Below are 6771 nucleotides of genomic sequence, written 5' to 3' on the forward strand. Positions count from 1 at the left end.
AGATTTGAATCTGGATTTTGATTCCGAAACGGTTGAGAAAAGAGAGAAATGATTGATTCTATACACAGATTTAATAAAAGATGGAGACAAAGGATAGTATTTCATCGTTTTGATTCGAATTCGATGTGCGTACGATTGTTTAGGGTTTCGGTTTTGAAAAGATTTGAATCTGGATTTTGATTCCGAAACGGTTGAGAAGAGAGAGAAAGGATTGATTCGTTGCTTTTATCAAATCCCATAAATCACGCTGGAAAAAGATGGAAAATACGCTTTAACCCCCGACTTCATTAACACCCGCGTGTTTTGAACGAGGGACATGGACGGTATGTATTTTGTAAAGTATGGATAATTTCGTCCATTAAGCAAAAGGACTAAATATCCATGTTTTGAGAAGATTGGATCATAAATCTTTTTAGAAGATTATTTTGGACCTTATACCCACGGACCCAAAAAAGTTGGCAATTCAAACTTTGTGGTGTCTCGGGGAAAAGGAGGATAGTGATGAGACTGCGCGGGTTCAGCTATTCAACATCCTTCTTAGAGGTAATGTATATTCTAATCCTTCAGGGATGCTCATAGTTATTGTTTCAAGTGTATTTTCAAAGGGAAATGATAAAGTTACAAAAGATTTTGACAAAAAAAGGTTCCCAGCTGATGTGGCGGGTGTGGTTTCAAACTTTGACCAAATCTAGGCCGTTAAGAGATGAAAATAACAACCGCCACATCAGCTGGGAACTTTTTTTTGTCAAAATCTTTTGTGATTCTAGCATCTCTCATTTTCAAAAGGAAACTTTTGGAGCCCACTTTTGATAATCTGGCCACATATGGGTTAGGGCGAATCCATGGTTGAAGAATTACTTGACAGATTGGATGCCAAAATTTAAGGCCATGCAAAGATTCTATTCTTCATCATTCAGTCACCACAACCATTGTTTGAAATTGATGTTGATATTCTCATGCTTATAAGATATGGATGCATCAAAAGATGAGACTGACACATACCAACAAGAATCATAATACCACTCTAATATCCATGAAAATAAATCCTGACTAGCCATGTTAACAAAGGTCATAATGAGTTGAAGATATATTATTTACTCCTCATTTGCCTCGCTAAGAGCATCTCCAATGAGTTAGAGGTATACTTTAGTAATTATTTTCCTCGACTCTTTTATGACTCAAAAAATTGTCCGTGCCGGAGGCACGGGTCATGCCTAGTACCATACAAATGTCCTTTTTGACATTTCAAGAAACAGATTGGTGACTTACTAATGGACTCAACCACTAATGTCAAATACCATTAACACAAGAGTACTGACTAACATGAAATTTCGTATGAACAAACAAACGAGCATTCATTTCAATTTTAGTTCTTCACAAATTATTTATAAATTCATGTTATAATGCAATATTTATTATTCTTTCTGTCTACCTGAGTTTACCACTCTAATATTTTCATATTGTAATTATTGTGTTTGATCCGAAAATATAATATATTTACGATATATTGTCTTAAGATTGTTGGTCTCAGTGTTTCATTATAAAACAATAATCTTTGCTTGATAGACTTGGTTATTCATTCTATCAATGAGAGATAAACCATAAGATCTTATCATTAAGAATCTATTATGTTTCTTAACCAGATACTAGATTTATCTCCTCGAATCAAGCAAAATTGAAAGAAAAGATAAATAAATAAAGAAAAGAGTGAGAAGATTTACTAACTCCGAGTCGAGGATACCTCTTTCCTTAAGACGATATACACCTTGTATACAGTACCAACAACGATGGTGTTTGTCTCTCAAGATAAAACGGAGTACACTGGTAGGTCTTGTTATAAAAAGTCTGACGAACTCTTATAAATAATATGAACTTTTTGGAAGATAATGATCCATTAACTTGGATTGATTATATTTTCTTAGTGTTCTGGAATGGACTCTTAATGAGTACGAATCTAACGAAAAAAACAGAACCCTATTCGGATATGTGTTGAGTCATATTTATAGGAATCGAATAGGTACATGTTTTTGGGACATGTTTGTTGGATTTGGGACACAAATAGTGATGGTTGACTAAAGAGAGGCGATGGTTGAAATAAGATCTGTTAGATTTTGAGTGCAAAGGGCGGGCAAACGTCATCCGTTGGATGATCCCGAATTGTGCCCACCTATCGCCTAAATCAAGTCATAACTCCATCAAAACTTTGATCGAACATATCTCATTCACCCGAAATCGGATTTGAGCGGTTCTTGACTCTAAATTGAAGAGCTCGACGAGACGAATACAATATGTGTCCATCGTCTGAGTTTGACTAGTAAAACCGATCTTAAATCGGCTTTGATTCCAACACCACAAATGCTCAGTCCTTCAAGAACATTATCGTGACTGCGTGACTCTCAGTGTGTTGTGAAGAATCAGAATCAGAATGAGTTAGATACTGAAGTTGAAAAAGTTGGGTTGTGTACTTAACAATTTGGCACATATCAAGTTTATTTTGTACTTCGATTTAACCTCCGCAGTACATCCATGCCTTCGGGACCTAACTGATCCTTCGATAAAAGATCCACGATCATACCCGCGACACTTGCTACAGGCGAATAGCCCTTCCCAGTCAATTCGTGTAAAAGCGGCATTGCCTTACCAACCTTATTCTTTCGAAAATATCCCAAAATTAGAGTATCGAATGTGTATTCATTCGATGGGTAACCTTTCTTTGTCATTTCTAAAAACAATTCATTAGCCTTTTTCAGAAACCCCTCTTTACAAAACCCGTTCATCATTATGTTGTATGTAACAGTGTTAGGCTCCAACCCTTTCGTAGAAATTTTACTAAAAAGTTCCTCGACCTCTTGAATTTTGCCTGCCCTGCACATTCCGTCAATCAGAATGCTATAGATTTTGACATTTGGTTACATGAAACTCATTTCCATCTCTTGAAGTAGTCCTTCTGCCTCACAAAGGCAGTCATTTTTACACAATCCATCTATAAGTGTTGTGTAAGTGATGATATCCGGATAATGACCACGTAACTTCATTTATTTGAAAAGTCCTTAGCTTGGATAACTCTTCCCACCATCAATAGACCCCCAATAAGAGTACTATAAGTGACGCAGCGAAAAAATCCGTAAAAGAATTAGATCTCCGTCTAAAACTTTAAAACCTAGAAAAGAGTCTTAGAACTTCGTCTAAAGACTATAGAACCAAAATAAAAAACAAGTAATACTAAAATACTGAAGTTTTATTGATTTCAATGAATGAATAAAACAACTCCTATATCCCCTTTATATAGACTTAGGATTTCCTTAACCTAATCAAACTCAAATAACAATTTCTAATAAATAAAATACTACTTTCTTAAACCTTATCAAATTCTAATAACAACTTCTAAATAAATAAAATACTAGAATCTAAAACCTAAAAGGATTCCTAAAAATATAGAACTGCTAAAAATAATAATTCTCTACGAACAAAAATATTATACTACTAAAATAACTAGATTTTAAGATATCCAAGATACTTGGAATATCTCATGAAATCTCCCTGCATCAGTCTCCTCCACTTCAAAGAAACTCGCCTCGAGTTTACTGATTGATTGGAAGGTCGTCTTGATGGCACACACATAAGAAAACTTTGTCGTGAATTGTGCATGGGAATCACCAAACTATTAGATTTGACGGGAGACTTTATTAAGTCACAGAAAATTTGCTGACTATATGTGATGTGATTCAAACTCCGTTTTCACTCCAAAACTAAACTTGTATAGATCATGAGTATAGTGATTGAAACTTACGAACTTCGATGAAGACTTTCTAATAAAACTACTTATCCATCCATGTGAAACAATTTGAGATTCGCAAAATTCTGAGAACGGATCTTCGTATGAAGGAAATTCAACTGGACTAAAGTCTAACTTGGGAAATTTTTCACCTTCTATTGAATCAATTTTCTTTAACTCAATTTTCTGAACAACTTTCTTTGACTCAATTTCTTGAACAACTTCTTTTATCTCAATTTCCTGAACCAATTCTTCAGAAACGATTATTTTATTGTGTAAATTGATATTAGGAGACTTATCCTTGAACACAATAACGTCGGATTTTGCTTCATGAACAATATTGTTTGGATCGTCTATGGTGACAATTCGTGGTGGTTCAACATTCTCTAAGGGAGTCGTTTTTACCATTTTAATAGTTAAGTGAGGTTGTTCTTCCCTTCGAAATCCAAACTTCCTATATTCCCGTTCCTGAGCTTCATTTTGTAGGGTCAAGTTGTACGCATCTTGAATAGTTCATACTGTAACTATCCCCATTTTTTCTCGCAAACTAAATTTTAATCCGCTTAGAAATCGATTTGCTACAACATCTTCATACTCTATAATTTTCTCCATATTGTTTCTTTGAGTCGGTTTTGAAGACTCCTCATAGTACTCACCCACCGAACGCAACCCTTGTCTGCAGTTCTGATAAGTCATAAACAAGTGGTGTTGATAATCAGGGGGTAAGAACCTCTCCATCAGGTTTTCTTTCATAGACGTCTAGTTCTGGATTGGAGCCCTTCCTTGCCCCACTCTTTGACGTTGTAACTGATCCCACCAAACAGCAGCACTTCCTTTGAGTCTACAAGCAATAATGTCTACCATATGTTCGCCAGGAACAGTATATGACATATTCACTTTTCGCTCAACCTCATGTAACCAATCAAGGAACTCTTCGATTGACAAATAACCATTGAAGAGTGGTATTTCTTCCTTGATTTTGTACTCATCATAATCTCTACGCGGATATAATTGGTTAGGATAATAGTTACCTTCGTTTTCTTCCTTGCCAGCATATTGTTGAAGTGGTTGTGCTCTGCCTTCGTTTCCATTAACAGCTTGGTTGTGGGTGAATCCCTCAACACGTTCTCTGTTAATAGGTTGCCTAGGGTTTGTATTGACATTCAGGTTGTTAATCATCTCCATCACTTGGGATAGTTGATGACTCAAACCGTCAATATTTACCCACATAGCATTGTTACCTCGTTCACCGCCGAGGGTTGTGTTTCTAGCCTTGTCTTCTATCATTAAGCCAAGAGAAACCTCGCTCTTGATGCCAACTGACGCAGCGAAAAAATCCGTAGAAGAATTAGATCTCTGTCTAAAACTTTAAAACCTAGAAAAGAGTCTTAGAACTTCGTTTAAAGACTATAGAACCAAAATAAAGAACAAGTAATACTAAAATACTGAAGTTTTATTGATTTCAATGAATGAATAAAACAACTCCTATATCCCCCTTTATATAGACTTAGGATTTCCTTAACCTAATGAAACTCAAAAAACAATTTCTAATAAATAAAATACTACTTTCCTAAACCTAATCAAATTCTAATAACAACTTCTAAATAAATAATCAAATTCTAATAACAACTTCTAAATAAATAAAATACTAGAATCTAAAACCTAAAAGGATTCCTAAAAATATAAAACTGCTAAAAATAATAATTCTCTACGAACAAAAATATTATACTACTAAAATAACTAGATTTTAAGATATCCAAGATACTTGGAATATCTCATGAAAATCTCCCCGCATCAATAAGTAAAGACATTACGGTTCAATCCATTCCCATACATTTCTTCATTATTATTTTTTTTGAGTAAAACCATAACTTCATTCATAAGTGATAACGATCACAATATTACATGGTAGATAATTGTTATTCCTCTTCGAGCTACATGAGAGTTACATAAGTAAAGTTCACAGAACTGTCGATTGTAAACTGCCTCATGAAGGGAAAAGAAATTGACGAGACACAGACTCAAAGAAAAGACCCTGAAGGTCCACAAAAGAGATCCTTAAGATCGAGAATGAAAGACCTTAAAGGTCGACAAATTATTGTACTAAGCTTATAAGTGCCCCCTACCGAGAGAACCACCGTCGCCATTAACGGGAAAGCGCCGCCGCCACTGAAGAGCCGCCGCCATTACGAGGGAAGCCATTGTCACTGCCGGAAACCTCCATGATCCAAACCACAAAACCACCACCATATCATACCACAAAAACAAGACTCCCACCATCCCCAATTCCCCATTGTAAACCACCACCATATCATACCACAAGACCACTGGAAATTAACCACAAAGAAATCTAATCAAGCCACCACCATCTCTATTATTCAATGCCACCACCACCACCATCTCTATTATTCAATGCCACCACCACCACCAAAACAACCACTCAGAGCCACCACCGTCGCTTTCGTTCAAACCCTTCGCCACCACCATAACCCATAAATCGAACCACCACAAAACACCACGACCACCACCTCATCAAGAGCATCACGGCTACCACGCCGATCTAGGACCCTAGAAACTATTTATGGAAGTAAAAAAAATTACTAAAGAACAGTGGGTTCTGACGAAGGAAGGACCCTTCGTCGGAGGAGAAACTCAGATCTGTGGAGACGGTTGTATAGGGAGAGAGGGAGGGAGAGAGATGGTTGTAGAGAGAGGGAGGGTTCTCGTCCCATTTCCAAAGGTAGATTTTGTCTACAATTCTTCATTATGGCCTCATCTATCATCTTTTTCTTGCAGTACCCATTAATCTGTTAGTTGTACGTAACCACGTTAAGTGCATGTCCCCCATGCACCATTGAATAAAAACTTTAACTGCCTCGGTCATACGGCCCTTTAAACAGTATCCATCGATTAAGAGAGTTAAGGAGGGTAGTTATATTTGTAAATAAGTAGGAGATTTTTAAGAATAGTTAAAAACTGAATTTGTTTTGGAAGGT

This window comes from Eschscholzia californica, unplaced genomic scaffold, assembly GCF_041429995.1.
Source record: "Eschscholzia californica isolate CP2 unplaced genomic scaffold, dmEscCali1.0.p SCAF_3, whole genome shotgun sequence".
Lineage (NCBI taxonomy): Eukaryota > Viridiplantae > Streptophyta > Magnoliopsida > Ranunculales > Papaveraceae > Eschscholzia > Eschscholzia californica.